Genomic DNA, 20,413 nt, shown 5'->3' on the forward strand with positions numbered 1-20,413 from the left:
ATAAATTCCACTTGATTATGGTGTATAAATCCTTTTATATATTGTTGAACTCGATTTGCTAATATTATGTTTATGAGACAGTTCTCCTTTCTTGTAATGTCTTTGGCTGGTTTTGGCATTAGGCAGATGGTGGCTTTGTAGAATGAGCTTGGAAGTGTTTCCTCTTCTATTTTCTGGAAGAAATTATAAAGTATTGCTCTCATTTCTTCCTTAATTGTTTGATAGAATTCAGGAGTGAAACCATCTGGGCCTAGCATTTTCTGTTTTGAAAGTTTATTACTTATTGATTCACTTCCTTTAATCTATATAGGTCTTTTCACATGATCTATTTCTCTTTGTATGAGTTTTTGTAGAGTGTGTCTTTCAAGGAGTTGGTATATTTTACCTAAGTTATCAAATTTCTGGACATAGAATTGCTTATCATATTTTATTTATTTATTCATTTGGCTGCATCAGAATCTTTGTTGCATCATGTAGGATCTTTTGTTGCAGTCTGGGCTCAGGAGTTGTGGTGCACAGGTTAAGTTGCCCCACAGCATATGGGATCTTAGTTCTTTGCCCAGGGATGTAACCCTGTACACATCCCCTACATTGCAAGGCAGATTCTTAACCACTGGACCACCAGCGAAGTCCTTGCTTATAATATTCTTTTTATCATTCTTTTAATGTCTATATGATCAGTAGTGATAGTTCATTTTTCATTTCTGATATTAGTAATTTGTGTTTGCTCATTTTTTCAAATTTTTTTCTCTTGATTAGCATCACTAGAAAGCTAGTTTGTCAATTGTATTGATCTAGCCAAAGAAACAGCTTTGGGTTTCATTGCTTTTTCTCTATTGATTTTCTGGTTTTGATTTTATTTATTTGTGACTGAATATTTATTCTGCCCTTTCTTATGCTTAACTTCAATTTAATTTGCTCTTCTTTTTCTAGTTTCCTAATGCTAAGTTCAGCTACTGATTTTATTTCTTTTTTCCATAGTAACATGTGCATCCAGTGCTATAATTTCCCTCAAAGTAATGCTTTTGTTGCATCCCACAAATCTTAATAGGTTGTATTTTAATTTTCATGTATTCAAAATATTTAAACATTTTTTCTTGAGACTTCTTTTTTTTGACTCACGTGTTATTTTGAAGTGGTATTTAATATCAAAATATTTTTGGATTTTCTAGCTATCCTTCTGTTATTGATTCCTAGTTTAATTCCACTGTGGCCTGAAAGTATACTTTGTATGATTTGTTTTCTTTTAAATTTGTCTACAATGATGGCCAACCTCATCGGCCCAGAAACACACAGCAGGATCTTTGCATACAGCCCCATTCCCTGGCTATTGCAGCCAGTCAGAGACCATGCCCCACCCTGGAAGTGCTGCTGTGCGGCCTGCATAAGCATCTGCCACTGGCAATAGTAACAGTGACAGGCAGCGGTCATAGCTGCTACCCTGTCTCTAGGCAACCTCCTCATCTGGCCCATCAGCCTATTGAGTTTGGGATTGTGGAGTACAACCTGTGACAGGACATCCTTTGTGGCCCGGTGGCTAAGACTCCATGCTGTCAATGCAGGGGGCCTAGGTTTGATCCCTGGTCAGGGAGCTAGATCCCACATACTGGATTGAAGATCCCACATTCTACAACTAATACCAGGCACGGCCACATAAATAAATGAATCCTAAAGCAAATCAACCCTAAATACTCATTGGAAGGACTGATGTTGAAACTGAAACTCCAATACTTTGGCCACCCAATGCGAAGAGCTGACTCATTAGAAAAGACCCCGATGCTTGGAAGGATCAAAGGCAGGAGGAGATGGGGATGACAGGGGATGAGATGGTTGAATGGCATCACTGACTCGATGGACATGAGTTTGAGTAAGCTCTGGGAGATGGTGAAGGACAGGGAAGCCTGGCGTGCTGGGGTTGCAAAGAGTCAGACACAAGTTAGCGACTGAACAACAGCCCTGTTGCTTCCCCCACCTCTCAGGGCCTCAAAGCAATTATGCAAATGTTACCATGTTTATGCAGATTGGAATATCAAGCCCAGAGGCCTCCGGAGGTCACCCCTACCTGACTCTTGGCTCTGATTTCCCACCATTTTTGTTCATGCTTGGCTCTGGGGGTTGGTGAGGGCAGAATGGGAAGACTCCCTTTGCCGTATTGCTGCTGGAGTGGACACTTGGAAGGACATGCCTTCTGATATTCCAAAGGCATGTTGGGGTTCTCAGCATATGGAGGGAAGCCTCAAACCCCAGCTGATTAATTCCCAGATCCCTAGATGATTCAGATTGCCCCTCTCTCTGGATCACAGGGAGCAGAAAATGGGCTGACCACAAGGGGCTTCCAAGTAGGGTGAGGGTTTCCACCCACCTACCCATGACTCCTTTGAGGAAGGCATTGTTAACTGAGCCTGTCTGGAGACCCAGCCATGGGATTGTGTGGCCAGACCCAGACTTGTGAGGGCAGTAAGTCTGCCCAACTGGCCAAAGTCTGTCCAGGGTTACAAAGGTCCCAATGGGGCCTGGTGTGCCTGGTGATGGGCAAGTATCTGAGTTCCCTGTGTGGGGACTCTGTTGATGCATTTTTTTTTTAAAAGCCACCCCCAGGCGAGGACTGTGAATCAACCAAGGGTCTATTTTGGTGAATGTTCCATATGAGCTTGAGAAGGATGAATATATATTCTGCTTTCGTTGGATGACGTATTCTAAAACCGTTTGATTAATGATTTCGGCCAGTCTATGTATGCCTCTTTTTCTGTTTATTGTGTATGGACATTAAACTTTTATCATTTTTTAATTTTCTTTTAGTAGTAGATTTTTAGTAATTATGACTACCAATTGCCTGTATACTCCATGTGGTTTATTTTTGGTGGAAAACCTTCACTGAAGTTGATGGTAGTTCTTATAGAGATAGCTTCACGATACCTATGTGTTCATATAGGACCCCATGCTCAGAAGGAACTCACACTTGATTTCATGCTCTTATTGTTTCTGTGTTTAAATTCTTAATCATTTTTTATTTGAATTTATGACTTGTAAGTGAAGTCCAGCTGGAGAGTAACTCATGCCTATGAGCACAGGAGATACGTTTATCTACCTTACTTTGGCACTTCATCACAACCTTCAAGATGCCCTATAAGCACAGAATTTTGGTGGGACCACTGCATGTAGAGTTTTAACAAGACTGAAAGGAAGTGAAAGTTAAGCACATTCCATAGAGTAAGCAAGAGGCACTAGGGTGCCAGAGAGGTCATGCTTTCCTTTGGAATAGGAACTTCAAACAGAAAGAAGGCAATGGAATTCTAAAACCAAACAACCAAGGAACTCTATCAGATCCTTTCTTACTTATACTATCCTTTGTATCAGCCAAAAGAAAAAGAAAAGAAATGATGACACAGAGGGAATGGCAAACATTGGACAATCCATTGTTCTTTTTCTTGCTGGTCTTTTCTGAAGGTAGAGAATGTTAGAATGTAAAGATGCAAAATAAGAACAGTGGAGTTCAGACCTCCCTGGTGATCCAGTGGTTAAAGACTCCTCGTTCCAATGCAGGGAGTGTAGCTTCAATCCCTGGTCAGGGAGTTAAGATCCAACATTCTTCGCGGCCAAAAAACTAAAACATGAAACAGAAACAATATTGTGACAAATTCAATAATGACTTAAAAAATAATCCACATCAAAAAAAATTTTTTTAAAGAACAGTGGAGTTAGTTATGTACATCATCTTCAGCATTTGGTAAGAAGAAAATACATAAGTTTGTATGAGCTATAAATATGCATATTGAAATTTCATTGTGCAAGTTAAATTCTCTTATATTTGCATTTAAAACTTCTATTGAACAACATAAAGACAAATGATAAAATTCATGTTAATACTTTACAGCCTTCATTTTTCTTTCATTACTATAACAATAAATAGCAAATTAAAAGCACCATGACAATTTAAGAAAAACATCAAGAAATAAGAAAGTTATATTTTAGGACCTTTAACATTTATCCTTCTTTTTTCACAAGGATCCTACTTTTTCATTTTGCACAGGGCCCTGCAAATAATGTAACCAGCCCTGAATTTTTAAAGAACAAATATTTACTATATACAACAAAGGAGTTAGTAATACTGAAATGAAGATTTCATTAAAACATTTGCTGAGATGTATGACTTAACAGAGCACCAGAGCAGCTGTGCAAGAAATTACAAAGAAATAATAGATTTATTTGACAACTCAAAATATAAAACTTTTGTGCTTGAAGAAAAACACAAAATTAATGATGAATTGGCAAACTATTAATACTTATAAAAATGACAGGTAAAGGATTAATAATTTTCTATATGATGAGTTTTTCCAAATCAATATATAAAACATCCTTGTAGACAAATTGGCAACACTTATCAACAGATAATTCATAAAAGAAAAATATAAAATATTAATCATCATAAAAACTATAACCACCAATAATACTGAAAGTGTAAACAAATATGTATATTTTTAATACTAAGTTGACATTGACTGACATGCAAGGAAATAAGCATACACATCATTGCTTGGGGACAAACCCAACTTGGTAAAGACTCATTTTGGATTGTTTGGCAATGTCTGTGCTTAGATCCCATAGTTAATTTCTAGGAATTTTGTCTAAGCAAATTATGAGGAATATGTTGAAGGATTTTTGTATAAGGCTGATGATTTTTATTTTTCAACAATGTAAATAAGGTCTGATGGTATTTAAAAAAAAGAGTAAGTTGATAGATGTTTTAACCTCTCCCTCCAAAATGTGAAGCCCAACTCACTTCCTATTGAGTGAGGGGAGAAATTAGTTCCTTGCTTTTGGGTACAACTTGTCGGAAGTGATGGTGTGTGCCTAGGTTATAAAGTGCATCACTCTCATCCTTGCTTGCTCTCTCATTTTATTTGCTCTGAGGGTAGACATTCAAACAGCTCTGTGGAGAGGCCCAGTTGGCAAAGAACTGAAATGTTCAGCCAAGAGCCTTGTGAATGAATCTTAAAAGGAAATCTTCTAGCTCGACAAGTCCTCCAGCAGGTTGAATACAACCTGAAATGTCAATGGTAGATGGGCAGTTATGGGCAGTCTTTGCCAGGATCCCGTTGGAGGAGGCAATGGCACCCCACTCCAGTACTCTTGCCTGGAAAATCCCATGGATGGAAGCGCCTGGTAGGCTGCAGTCCATGGGGTCGCTAAGAGTAGGACACGACTGAGCGACTCACTTTCACTTTCCACTTTCATGCATTGGAGAAGGAAACGGCAACCCACTCCAGTATTCTTGCCTGTAGAATCCCTTGGACGGAGAAGTCTGGTAGGCTGCAGTCCATGGGGTCACACAGAGTCAGACACGACTAAAGCGACTTAGCATAGGTGAGTCACAGAGAAGATTATTACAAGGTTGGAGCAAAGCTTTCCCATTTTCTATGTCAGAAATGTCCTCTCTCCTCTTGAGAAACACCTTTTAGTTTGCTACCAACCTTTATCAGAAACACACCAGCCTCCAAATTACCATGTAACCTATGCTGCCCTTCACAACCTGGAGCTGTTAGACCTGCCAAGCTGTAAATCTGGGCACAGGCAGTAGCACTCTACTATCAGATGGAAGGGATGTCTACCAGATCAGTCTCAAATAGTTCCTGAGGGCACAAGTTGCATGAAGAAGAGGTCCAAATCTCCATGGCCTTTATTCAACTAGATTGCCATCTTTCTCCCAACCTTCTCCACCTATAGTCTCATAGGGAGTTTTCTGTGACAGTTGACTGTGGAAGAAAGAGAGTGGGCTAGGTTTTACAATTAGTTCTGCAAAATACACAAAAGTTAGTGGTTACAACATGCCCCTGAAAGATGGTGATAAAAGACAAAGATTCATATGGTTTGTTTTTCCTAAAAGTAGGGCTGATCATAGCTGTGGGTATATATCTATTTCTGGATTGGGCTAAAGGGTTGGCAGGATAATCAGGGATGTGGAAAGAATATGATTAGAAAATTGACGACAGGACTGTCTGGGGAAAAGAAGTAGATAGATGTATCTGAATGGTCACCCAGCATGGAAATATTTTTGTCTCATGTGAATATTCCCCAAAGGGTGACCCCAGCAGAAGAGGGTTTTAGTAACAAAATAGATAGGATAGTGTGTTTTTTGAATGTCAGTGAGCCTCCTTCCCTAGCCACTTCAGTCACTGGTTAATTGAGCTCAGGAAAAAGAGGTTATGGTAACAGGAAGGGAGGTTACACATGAACTCAGCGACATGATCTTTCACTCTCCCGGGCCAACCTGGCCAGAGCCGTTGCTGAGTCTCAATTGCCTTTCAATTTGCCTTCCCTGCTGGCAATATTTCTGCCCAAACTCTCATCTATGGGCTTACAGAACGCCTTCTCCATCCACATGACATTCCCACAGCATTGCTCATGACCAAGGCAATCCCTTCACAGCAATAGGCTCAAGCTTATAGACTTCATTAATAGTATCAAGTTCACTGTTGCCCTGAAACAACTGATTTGACAGAATGGTGGAATGGACTTTGAAAGATTCAGTTAGGGCACCAGCTTGGGTATAATTGGTGGGGCTGGGGCAGTGTCCTCCAGGATGTAGCATATGCCCTAAATCAGTAAAATATGCCCTAAATCCAGTATTTGGTACTGTTGTTTCTCCCATAGCCAAGATTCATGGATCCAGAGTCATGGGATTGAACTTTGGGCTCTGCTTGCTAGAGTCTGCAATCATAAAGGGAGGAAAGCTTCCACTGAAGGAGATAATTTCATTGAATTGGAAAATAAGGCTATTACCTGACCACTTTGACCATCTAACAACATTGACCCAAAGAAGGGGATTACTGTGCTGGATGGGGTAAATGTCCCTGATTATTAAGGGGAAGTTGGTTGCTGCCAAATAATGAGAATAAGGAGTATGTCTGGAATTCCTGACCCCTGACCTTTCTCTTTCTTTTTAATTTCAATGCAGCTTGCTCTCCTGAAGATGATGCTTGTGTGTTCTGCTTTTTTAAACAACTTTTTTCACCATTTCTTAAGTGTACATTTGGAGTCAGAAATTACTAAACACAGTGGAATGAATCAAGATGTGTTTTTTTCTAAACTGGCGATTCTTAGTTCTCCTTTGTAATTGGCCATCTATTTCCAGAGTAAGGAGATAAAATGATCCATGAGCAGGCACGCCTTCCTATGGTTGCTTTAATTCTGTACACATTCTTCCACATTTTTGATCCTTTTTAGTTGCCCCCAGTGCTCCTTTCCTTTATCGCTACCTTAGCAGTATGGTTGCTGAACAAATTGCTTCAGGCTGTTCAGGGGAATAGACAAGACTGCTTTTTGTCACGATTAACTTTGGGGATTTATGCGGGAAGCTGCTTGTGAAGTGTAGGCAGAAATCGTCCACTGCCCATATGTTGCTGGCTCTGATAACATGGAGAATCTATGGGGTAAGTCTGCAGTCAAGCCTTCTTAACTATTACGAACACTTCATTTGAAGGTTGCATAGTTTGTTTGATGTCCTCTGATATTTTTTCTTACCAATTACCGAACCTCCAAAGTAGTTACCACCATCTATCTTTGTCTTGGAAAATATTTCAAAATAAGGTGAAAGCAGGGAGAATTTAATGGATATGGTGAGAGTGAGCTGGCAAATTTGAATCCCATTCAGTTTTTAGAAAATTCATAAGATAGATCAACTTGTGTGAGGCGGTACTTAGGATATAAGGGAAAAAAAGACTTCTTTTTTTTTTTATTTTTGGCAGGTGGAAATGTTACTAGAGTTGTTGATGTCATTAAATATGAATGATATTCTGTTATTTACACCTTATCATATCTCTTAAAGGTATTTCAAGGAAAAAGTCTGACCTAAGTCCTACAAGCAAAATATTCTCTTCCCATGCTAAAAAGGAGAGACTACTAAAGTTCAGGGAGCTATTAATAAAATAAGTGTTCCAGAGTCACATATGTGCAGGATGAGTCCCAGAATCCACATTCTTTCCACCTGTGCCTTCTTTTATTGACTAGTTGCTTTTACGCTCAAGGCACAAGGGCCAAATGCTTTTTTTCAATAGCTTGTCTTTGATCGTTTCCTAGGTTCTCACCTAGGATTATTGTGAGGAGTGATCACTGGCACATTTGCTCTTCAGAAGGTGCAGAACGGAGTGACTGTAAATGTAAGAGTAGGAGGAGGTGGAGATGGTAGGGCAGCTTGTTGAGAAATGGATGGAGCCCAAAGTAGGGGAGTCATCCTTTCCTATTCTCTTGGGAGAAACCAAAGTAGAAGCCACTGAATTAGTTTCTGAAACATGTAGGCCATTTTCAATTCCTTAATTGTACCTGATTTTTTTTCCTGTTTGGTTCCAACATGAGAGGCTGGTGCCTCTTGAGTCTACAACACTATTACCTAGGTCTCAAGGAAGCAAGTAAACTTAATCACTTAAGTGAGTGATCTTCAGGTTGTTGATCTTGTTCAGTCACTCAGTCGTGTCCGACTCTTTGCAGCTTCATGGACTACAGCACACCAGGCTTCCCTGTCCTTCACCATCTCCCAGAGCTTGCTCAAACCTTTGTCCGCTGAGTCCGTGATGCCATCCAGCCATCTCATCCTCTGTTGTCCTCTTCTCCTCCGGCCTTCAATCTTTCCCAGCATCAGGTTCTTCTCTAATGAGTCAGCTAGACAGGATATATTCTACACACAGAGATCAACAAGATAAGGAAAGATACAAGTGTAAAAGAGAATGTGTATAAACTTTAACATGGTAGACTTCATTCAAACAAAATGTTGACTACCTTATGAGTAATTTTGCAATATAACATTCAATGACATAATTTTGAACAACTAGTTGACTAAAGAAACTAAACATCAACCTCATTATCTGGACTCCTTTGACAATAATTATGTAGCATACAGTGAGGTTCTGTATGGTTTAAATATAGGCTTCGCCACTTAACACTTGTGTGACCTTAAGTAAGGTATTCACCTCTCTAACCTTCATTTTCCTCATCTGTAAAATGGGAATGATAGCTACAGCTGCCTCTTGAGTTTGGTGTTAGGCTTAAGTAACAGTTTACATTAAGTATAAGATGTATTACGTTATATTTACTTTTTGTGGCTCATGCAACATACTGCTGCTGCTACTGCTGCTGCTAAGTCACTTCAGTCGTGTCCGACTCTGTGCAACCCCATAGACAGCAGCCCACCAGGCTACCCCGTCCCTGGGATTCTCCAGGCAAGAACATTAGAGTGGGTTGCCATTTCCTTCTCCAATGCATGAAAGTGAAAAGTAAAAGTGAAGTCGCTCAGTCGTGTCCGACTCTCAGCGACCCCATGGACTGCAACCTACCAGGCTCCCCCATCCATGGGATTTTCCAGGCAAGAGTATGCAACTACTATTGGCAAATAATTAGGATGGTATTGATTGCCTTTGTGACTCCAAAGCCAAATCAGATGCTGTGAATGTATATATCACAGAAAGTGAGAGCGGAGTTGTCAGATGGTTGGCTTGATTAGTTGTTGGGTGTTTGCATGGCAAGTGCATCCAAATAAGGGGAAAGGGCAGAGAGGGATGATGAGGACATGATTAACATAATGTGCTAAGTGGACTAGGCTGAATATATGGAAGGAAGTGAAGCCCTTCACAGGGTGAATGAGATACAAGAGAAATCAGAGCAGTTCAGAGACTGGATCAAAGGCTAGGTGGAAACTGGAGTTATGGGAGGTGAGAGCTGGAAAGACAGGAGATTATGCTGAGCAGGCTGAATACTGGGACACACGATTTTCAAAGGTGGAACAGCTGTGACTAATGGCAAAGTCCATGTTATTATGATGAAAAGAAGGGGAGAAGGGGATAACTGGAATTAATTAATATTGGAAGGTCAAATAACCAGGAAGCCAAGGTGACAGATGGGTGATTTACATATTCATAGATGTCCCCAAAATGATGAGAGAAGATGGCTTGGAAAATGAGCAGGAGGTGGAAAACTAATATCAGTGGGGAAGGGTAAAGGGTGTAGTAGCTAGGCAACTCAGAACTCCGTGGAAGAAGGGTCACTGCAGGAGGTTCATTCAACATTTTGTAGCTATAAGAGTGATACTGAGAGAGGCTGGGACCTGAACCCGGGAACTTCCATACTTGCATCTGGAGAGTCTCCTCCAACATCAGATTACAAAGCAGCTATAAGAGATGAGAATAACTGCACACTTGGGGGGAAATTAAGAACAGTAATATACAAAAATGCTACAAATCAATGGCCACCTTTGAGCAAAACCAAGGTACTGTGCCTGATCCCTGCCAAGGGGGTGGGCAGACCACCTAAGCCACCCCTCCAGCCCAACCCTCAAATCTGCCTCTGTTGTTTTTTAGTTGCTGTCGTGTCCAGCTATTTTGCAACCCCATGGACTGTTGCCCACCAGGCTCCTCTGTCCATGGGATTTCCCAGGCCAAAATACTGGAGTGGGTTGTCATTTCCATCTCCAGGGGAATCTTCCTGATCCAGGGATCAAACCCACATCTCCTGCATTGGTAGGCAAGTTCTTTACCGCTGAGCCACCTGGGAAGTCCCAATCGGCTCCTACCCTCACCCCATTTAAGGAACCAGGCCCAGAACAAGGGCACCTGTAACTTGTTTTCTCTTCCCTGTGCTGCGGCAGAGTCCCAGTAAGGCATTGCCTGAATGCCTCATCTGGCCTCTTGTTAATTTCTGTTAATTACAGAGTCCTCTTGTCTGGAGACTCCTAGGGACGGGGGAGCCTGGTGGGCTGCTGTCTATGGGGTCGCAGAGTCAGACACGACTGAAGCGACTTAGCAGCAGTAGCAGCAGCAGGTAGCACAGAGTCGGACATGATTGAAGCGATTAAGCAGCAGCAGCAGCAGCAGCAGCAGCATGTCGCAACACCCCTAGCCCTGAGGCATTTAGATTTTTGAGAAACAGTCTGCACACAAATTTTTGAGAAACAGTCTGCACACAAATGTGGTTGCAGGAAAGCAGTGGTTAGAGGGGGAACCCACGTTTCAGAGAAGACTAGGAGGCCAAGAGGTGGAGTAAATATTCTCATCTGGCTATGTTAGAATCACTCCAGGGCTTTTAAAAACAATCATCCAGGTTTGGGCATTTGCCCAAACCGATGGAATCGAATTCTCACAGATTGGGGTTGTCAGCTGTACTTTGTAAAATGACTTAATGGGCTATGAGACGTTGCTTAGATCAAGCATGAGCCAGCTGGGAGGAAGGATCAGGTAGAAAGACGGGGCTGACCTCAGAGGCCGGCATTTTGAAGCTGCAGTAAGGATGAGAAGCCTGGAGTTAACTGTTCTCTGACTGTGGAAGGTCGAGATTCAGCCTCCTCGTACTTTCCTGGGCGCTTTCTTTACTCCTGAAGTGGAGATTGTGGGCGAGAAGTGAGGAAGGCAGCACTGCTGTGGGAAAACCTTAAGATGAAAGGTCAGAAACTTATTTATTTACTTTTTTCTGCTTTGCGCTCTCACTTTCTTCCTCTCTCCTAGTTTCTCTGTCTAAAGCCCAGAGGTCAGTGGAACATCACTGGCCTGTGGATAAAAGCAGCTTTTTTAGGGACTTCCCTCGTGGCACTCTGGTAAAGAATCTACCTGTCAATGCAGAAGATGCCTATTTGATTCCTGGGCGGACAGCTAAGATCCCACATGCCTCCTGGCCCCCTAAAAAACAAAACATAAAATAGAAATAATATTGTAACACATTCAATGTTGTTGCTCAGTCATGTCTGACTCTTTGTGATCCCATTGACTGCAGTACGCCAGGCTTCCCTATCCTTCTCTATCTCCCAGAGCTTGCTCAAACTCATGTCCATTGAGTCAATGATGCCATCAAAAAAGATGTTAAAAATGGTCCACATAAAAAAAAAGTTTCTAGGAAAAAAATGAAGCTTATTAGCTTAGGGTTACTGAACACGGTCAATCTGGCATTTCTGTATGCTATTCTTTCTTTTCAGAGACAAGGCCCAGGGCCTTCTCAGCATCTCTGTTCCCAGTGCACTGAGCTAGGCTTCTGAAGTGGTAGTATTTGGATTTAAAGGTGAACTGGATGGCAGATGGGACTCCCAGCAGGAGATACTTCAAAATGTCACAAGCCATGGACACACCCCAGACTGGGAGGGAAAAATGCCAGGTAGTTCTTGGGTCACCTAAAACCCTTTGTTCAGAGTACTAGGCACCCACACCCTTCTGATCAAGCTAATGAAGACTTTTTTCATATAGCTGTACATACATCTATCTGTATACTTTCTCAGAAATCTACCTTGGCCATAAAGTTCTTATGCCCTGAATAATCATAAAAAAGCTCATTAGACCTTTTATTTTCACAGATAGAATACATATATAATTTTTTTCACCTGGAGCTATTTTATTCTAAATCGTCTGTGTGTGCAGGCATGCTCAGTCCTGTCCAACTCTATATGACCCCATTGACTGTGGCCTGCCAGGCTCCTCTGTCCATGGAATTTTCCACGTGAGAATAGTGGAGCAGGATGCCATTTCCTACTCCAGGGGATATTCCCAAACCATGGGTCAAACCTGTGTCTCTTGCATCTTCTGCATTGACAGGCAGATTCTCTACCACGGCGCCACCTGGGAAACCCTTTTATTCTAAATGATGGCTAATAAATACAAAGGTCAAAGTACCCATATGACTGCATCTTTCTGATTATGACCAGGGTCCCACATTTCAAGCCAATGGAAGAATGTGAATTCTGACCAAACCCTCAGACTGTGCTGGGGAACTCGTATTTTATACTTCATCTATTAAAAAAAATTACTTGGATAAATCTGGTAATGAACGATTCAAAAATTTCTATTAATCATGTATCAGCAAAATGTTGTCAGTTAAAACTAGGATAATTAGGAGTGGCTAACAGCTGCACAAACTTGATAGGTAAAAATTCTCAGGATACTTTTAAAGCAAATTATACAAATAGAATATGTAGGAAGTCTGAACTAAGCACCATAGAAAGAGGTCTATCGGTCACTTCAGAAAGCATATTAAACATGAGTCAGTACAGTGATTCTGTTCTTGAAGAGGTAATTAGGGCCTTGAAATGCTAAATGAGAATTCACAATGTAGGAGACACTTGGCACCTTTCCCATTAGGTACTCAAAACTGTCAAAATCTCTCCATGCTCAATTCTGCTTCTGTAATTAAATGAGGCAATGAACATGGAGAAGAATCAAAGGATGCCAATATAGGACAAGGTAAACAATAAGGGAGTTAACAAGTTGATATTGTCTATCTGAGGGAAGACATGACAAAAGGTTTGATAATTATCAGTTTGCTGGAAAAGAAAGTCCTTCCTCAAAAATAAAACCACTTTATAATGGGAAATAATGCTGAATTTCGGAGCCAAACAAGCATAGAGAACAATCCTGGCTCTCCTATTGTATGACTCTGAGAAAGGAACTTGACATCCCCTAGCTTCTTCAGCTTCAGATGGGGATAAAACACAACCCTCCAGCATTACTGTAATGGGTGAGATTAAATTAAGTAACGTAAGTAGAACACCGAGCAAATATCCGATAGAGTGCAATAATGGGGTGACAAGGATAAACCCATGAAGCCTGAGATCCGTGTTGACCTTCTCCTGGCAGTCTAGGGTGGATGGTGGTTAAGAACGTGATTCCTGAAGCTATGTTGCCTGGGTTCAAATTCCAGATAAACCTCTTGCTCGCTGTGGGACTGTGGGCTAATTCTTTAAATTCTCTCATTTTTGTCATTTCTTAACCCATGATTGTTGATAGATGTTGTGAGGATAACATCATTTAACATGTGTAAAATGGTTCGAATTATTCCAGAGGCTGTTCTCTTCTGTCTTTTCCACTTTATCCTCTTCCACTTAACTCTTTCTCCTTTTTCATTTAATTAGTATGGTTCATGGGCAATACTTTTGACATTCCTAAGTTGTGAGCAAATAGTGAATGAATATTGGTCCCACTTGTCTGGCCAGTGCTCTCTTTCCTTCTATTCCATGTACTAATTCCAAGAGCACTTTCTCATAAATTTTCTGCAAACTCATCTCCATCCAGACTTTCTGGGGAATGCAGCATGTGGCATTCACCACCACTATCCTCCCATCAATAATATTTCCACAATGATAATAATAAACATCTGAAAATGATGTGCTGAACACTATGCTAAACACTTCATGTGTATTATCTAAGATAACTTTCAACAGTTGGGTACTTTTAGGACTTGCATTTTATATATGTGGCAACTGTGGCTCAGAGAGGTTAACATATTTTCCTTGGTGACCCAGCTGTGAAATCATGGGATCAGGATCTGAAACCATGTACTTCAGCAACTAAGATGTCACCTTTGACCATGATGCTATGCTGTCATTGAGCTCAGTAAATATTTGTTGACTATTTGAAAGTGACTGGGTGTTTTCATGGGGTTGTTCACTGAATCTTTTCATCATGATACCTCCCTGCCCTGAATGGACCCATTATTGTTGATAATACATGTAAACAATTGGGTGAATGGGTAGTAAAAATGGGAAGAGGAGCAGAGAAATGTCAAGTCAAGATGTTTCCCTAAGGGAATGTCTTGCTCAGAAGATAAATGTGTTTAAGGATATTGAATGCACAATATGCATATAAAGTATGCTCAATGTCACAAGTAATAGAGGAAATACCCATTAAAACGACACCGAGATATCAGATTCACACGATTTGTAAAAAGCTGATAATGTCAGTGTTGGCAAAAATATGGGAAACTGGACATTAACATCCACTGTTAGTTAGTTTTAATCAGTTCTTTGTAGAGTCATTTGACATTAAGAATTTTGCAGTTAAACTTAACTAGAGAAATTTTTAAATGTGCATTAAGAGGAAAATACAAGGATGCTCCAGCAACATTTTTCTGTGAAAGAAACAATTTTTTTAAAGTTCAAGTATCTATCAGGGCATGAATAGTATGTTTTGTTGCATGTTTATATGTCAAGATACTCATACAGTATTTTAAATGAATGAATCCATTGTGTGTGTGTGTGTATATATATATATATAAACATGGATAGATCTTGAAAATGTTGAAAGAAAAAAGCAAGTTTCTGAGTGTTCAATACAGCATGATATTATTTTTAAAACCATCAGTCTGTGTATGTAGTTAATGGATATAGTTGTGGGGTGAAAGTATAAAATTGTAGACTTTATATAGCAGATCTGTGGTAGCATTTATCTTGTTGGTGGGAAGGAGAGATGGTATGTAGAACAGAACTGGTGAGAGAAATAGAGGAAATAGTATTTCTTCAAAGTTTTATTTCTCAAACTACAGTAACAAGATCTAAGGCTAATTCTGTTTTGGGACAATGAGTTCTTTAATACTTTGCTATATTTTATTTATACTTTTCAAAATACATCAGTAAAAATAACAGAGCATGTATGTAATTTTGCTAATGAATTACTTTGTGAAGTGAAATCTTAATCTAAATGTAACTAAATTGAACCTAGATATATATATTTCTAGGTGGACTTTAAAGTATAAATCAATTTTGTACTGAAAAACTAGGGAATTTCCTTCTTTGAAAAAGGCTTGATCACTGGAGGTGGTTTAGAAGTGGCCTTTCATGATGGAGAGAGAGTGAGATGGACCCTTATGGCTCATCTGGTAAAGAATTTGCCTGCAATGCGGAAGACCTGGGTTTGATCCCTGGGTTGGGAAGATCCCCTGGAGAAGAGAACGGCTACCCACTCCAGTATTCTGGCCTGGAGAATTCCATGGACTGTATAGTCCATGGGGTCACAAAGAGTAGGACACCACCGAATGACTTTCACTTTCACACCTGGCTGGTCTTTAGAATCACCTGGTGGTGGTGGTGGTGGGGTCTGATTTGCAAAATGGTTAGCCAAACCCCCAGGTTTATCTGTTATCTGAGAGTTGAGTCCAAATATTGGTTTCCTTTCTGTCTTTGATAACTCAGTGGAGTCTGGTAATTTGCTGGGTTTGGAAATCTGTCTCCAGATGTCCTTTTAAGTTTTCTGCCTCCAAATTATTATTTTAAAGATTAATTAGTTCAGTTTAGAAGTGGAGATGGTTGCTTCTGAGACAATAACTGAAAGAAGGTGATAGAAAAGTTTTCCAGTTTATAAAGTTGGTGTTACAGTCTAAAAGTGACCCCACTCAGGCAAAGCCCTCACCCTGTAAATCAGTCTGGGTTTAATGCAGCCGACACTTCTTAAAAACAGATACATCCAGCATCCTCTTTACAGTATATAAAGTCTGGAATGCTTTTCTCACTTTGTAGGCTGCTTAGTCATCCTCCCCCCCCCCAACTTTTAACTCCAAGAATTACAGTTGAATATCAGAGCGTTACAGTTTTGGCACGATTGTGGCTCTATTTGTATGGAACTCCTTGTCAATACAAAAAGTAACTAGTAAGCGCCAATCTTTGATTCTGAGTTTCAGTGTCTTTGTACTTAACTGGCAGGGGAATATAATCTCCATCTGCACCCGCAAAATAAAAACGGTAATGATTTGTGTCTGTGAGGCATTTTCTTTTTGAGAGAGGCCTCGCTATAAATCCTTCTGTACATTATTGGACGAGTTATATGTCTTCCAGTGCTTGAGGCTATAAATATTTGGGTCATAAAGGGCCTCCTGACAGAGACTTCTTGTCTGTATCTGGTCCGTAGAGTTTTTCTGGGGGCCGGAAAAAAAGGAGAACAGAGAGAAAAATACCAGGAGTTACCTTGTGGAAGCATTTTATTTTTACTGGTTTTTAAATACCATTTCCTAGGAAGTGGCCTAAATTTATATATTACTAGTTTTTCAACATGAAAGGTTATTAATAAGAATGATTGTTTTGATGTTCTCTATTACTCTGGTTTTAGCCCATGCTGACGCACACACCCTCCACCTCTTCCACATCCAATAAAAGGGAACTCTAGGAGCCCCCAAATTTGGGTCCATCTTTCTTTATTTGCTCTTGTCCCTTGTCCTGCTTCTGTGTCCACTAAGCTCTTGACCTATGACTTTCCTGCCAACAGCCTGACACTTGGTGCCAAGATATAGTTCTAAATTCAGTGTTTTCAACTAGACTCTCAAGTCTGCTCTTAGGCTCCGGTTTGCCCATTGTAACCCTACCTGCTCTGTTTCTGGCTCCTTTCTACCAACCCAGGGTTGTCCAGGCTCTTGTTACTGATCCCTGAAAAGGAAGAGGACCTGCCCACCCGCACACTCTCACCTCCACCCCCATCCGATGGCAGACATAAGTGTGTACTCAGTCGCTCAGTCATATCTGAATCTTCGGGACCCCACGGAATGTAACCTGTCAGGCTCCTCTGTCCATGGAATTTTTCAGGCAAGAAGACTGGAGTGGGTTGTCATTTCCCCCTTCAGGGGATCTTCCCAAACCAGGGATCAAACCTCCATTTCCTGCATTGGCAGGCAATCGGATTCTTTACCGCTGTGCCAATGGCGAGGGTTGACGCTTTCTTGTCTACATTTGGCCTGATGGTCTAAGTAAGAGTTTTGTGTATCAGTCTACGGTTGTATCTGAAGCTGTGTTGCTAGGTTTCCTTTGTAAAACATTATGTGTATTACCAAGTGCAAGTTTATGTACCTGACACATGTGAGGCCAAAGTGAAACTTGGAGTTTGGAGCAGAGAAAGGTTGATTGCAGGACCAAGTATAGCAGAGCATTTTTAAAGACCACGTGAGGAACGGGTGTCCCGGAGTATGTGATCAGCTTGTGCACAATTCTCTGACGGGTTGATGTTGAGGTAACAGGGCAATTATCAATCCTCAGGCACCAGAGGTGGTGGGGGAGGCTGCTTGCTCATGATCATCAAGTAGTTAATTTCTTCCATGTGGTGATTTTTCAGCATCTAAGAAACTCAGGAAATGTGCATCAGATACTATTAGGTGGGTACATCAGAGAGGTGCTCCAGGACATGGGGGAGGGGTCTGTGCCAGGAAGACCCCATAGGGTCTGGCTTGGTTACTATGCTTGCAGGGCTTCACATGTATTCTTATGATGCTGCTATTCTCGGAATACATTTAAAACACCTCACTTGGGTTGCTTTCTGAACATAATGCCTTATACAATAGGAACTCAGTTGGTGTTTGCATGCATGTGTGCTCAGTCGTATCTGACTCTTTGCTATCCCATAGTATGTAGCCCATCAGGCTCCTCTGTGGGATTCTCCAGCCAAGAATACTGGAGTGGGTTGCCTTTTCCTACTGCAGGGGATCTTCCCAACCCAGGGATCAAACCAGCATCTCTTGCATGGGCAGGTGGATTCTTTATTGCTGAGCCATCTTTAACACTGAGCTTCCCATGGGGGAAGCCTCATTTGTTGCTTTGGGAAGGACAAACACATCAGCAAATTTGCAAACAGTGGTATTAAGAGTTGCCTTTTAGTGTCTGGTCATGAATGTTTTGTGATTACAGAAATGACCTGTCATTCATAAATAGACTAAGATGGAGTGATTATTTCATAGGAAAAGTGGCATTGATGTATGTCAGAGTCAGCAAGTCTTTTTGTAAAGGATATGATGGTAAATATTTTAGGCTTTGTGACCAGACTGTCTCTGTTCTAACTGCTCAGTTTGGCAGTTGTAGTGTGAACATAATCATAGGCTATATGTAAATGGCTGTGTTTGAATAAAACTTTGTTCTACGAAAAGAGGCAGAACAACAGATCAGATTTGTTCCATGAGCCATAGTTTACTGACCACTGATATAGGGGATGAGGGATGAGTAAGGTGAAAGTTTTTTCAGTACAGGGTACAACATGATAAAAGATCTAAAGCAAGAGAGCCTGTGTATCCTTGGGTGATCGGAACATGAAGATAGCCAGAGCAGAAAGTGCTGAAAATGAGCTGAATAAGAGTGACTAAGGCTGTGTTGCAAAATGCCTCATATGTCAATTTAAAGGGTTGGATTTTACCCTGTGGGGAGTCACAAAATGAGCTTCTGTCTTGTAAAACTGCTATAAATCAACTTGTTCACCTTCAAAAGTCAGTAATGCAGTCTATTTGAAGAAAACGCACAAGGTGAATACAAATTCTTCTATTGAACACTTTTAATCATTAGCTGTGGCTAGATTATTGGACACATTATAATCTTTTTTCTTCGGTTGTGTACTGTTCTTTCTAGGCAGCAATTACCAAGAACCTGACAAAGGCAGTACACTCGTGTATCAATGGTACATCTCCTCGGCCTATTCTGTCTTCCACCAACAACTTGTTTTTGCTGTTCGCCTGGAAATAATGGGACACTTTGGAGAAAATTACACTCTTAATGACCTTTCTATAGAAAGTTTTAAAAAAGCTACGAGAGAGAGCAGTATTTAGATGAAATGCTAAAAGGAGTCAGCTACAGAAATGAAAAATTGCCCCGTAGCTCAGTAGGTTTTATAACATGACAGTTTGTCTTAAAGAGAGTTAAGAAAGCAATTCTCCAAGAAAAGGAGTCTCTCTGAAATCAACTATTTAGAATCTGTAAGACTAAGAGAATCATGGAATTGTTTTCTGCCCAGAAACTGGCTGAATCTAAAAGCGACAGTGATTAAAGGGATTTTAAAGCTAATTAATAGTATTCATGCATATATCTAACCATCCCTTTAAAAAATTATATTTAAATATTTAAACTTAATAATTTAAATAGTATTGATTTTAATAATTTAGTCTGTAATGTTAATAATTATTTTATGTCATTTTAGTTTTAATAATTTTTATTTCCATGATTTTACTAATTCTTATTTCTACAATTTTGTAACATAAAATTAATGGCGTGAAGACATCAGTAAGAGAAGTGATCAGGGCTACGGAGAAGCAGTCTGTGGAGAAAGCCCTGACCTGAGTCTGAAGCCTGGAGGTCTTGTGCTGTCTGAGAGCAAGTTAGGCCATCTTTCTGAGGCCAGAATGTACTGAGTCCTTGATTGCACTGAAATAGGGGTTGTGAAATTCCAAGAAACGGCTATGGAGGTCGAATCACCAGGGAGGCCTGGAGGCTGTGAATGAATTCTGGTACAACTGGCTGATTGCTGGGGAGGCAGAGAGGTGGGCCGCAGGCATGGTCTGACTCCCTGTATGATTACATCTAGGCAGTAAATTCAGGGACCACAGTGATGGTTTGTAACAAAACCACCTGCTATTCCTTGTCTTGGACCAGAGTGATGCTTGATAACAAAACAACCTGCTCTTCCTTCACTTGGGACACTGATCCCAAGGGTTCTCCCTAATCTATACAGAGACTACACAGTATCTAAAGAGTAAACGGTCACAGTCCTCAAAGAAAGGAAGGTTTCCTGGCAAAGAACATTCAAACACAGTATAAACATCAAAGAAAAATTTTTCCTAAGAGATCCTCAGACATTCCATGAGTCTGTTTCATCACAGGCAAGTTTGTTCTCGGAAGAGACAAAGACATTGGTCACTTTACACAAAAGCAGCAGGGATA

The sequence above is a fragment of the Bos indicus x Bos taurus genome, chromosome 24 (genome assembly GCF_003369695.1).
Source record: "Bos indicus x Bos taurus breed Angus x Brahman F1 hybrid chromosome 24, Bos_hybrid_MaternalHap_v2.0, whole genome shotgun sequence".
Lineage (NCBI taxonomy): Eukaryota > Metazoa > Chordata > Mammalia > Artiodactyla > Bovidae > Bos > Bos indicus x Bos taurus.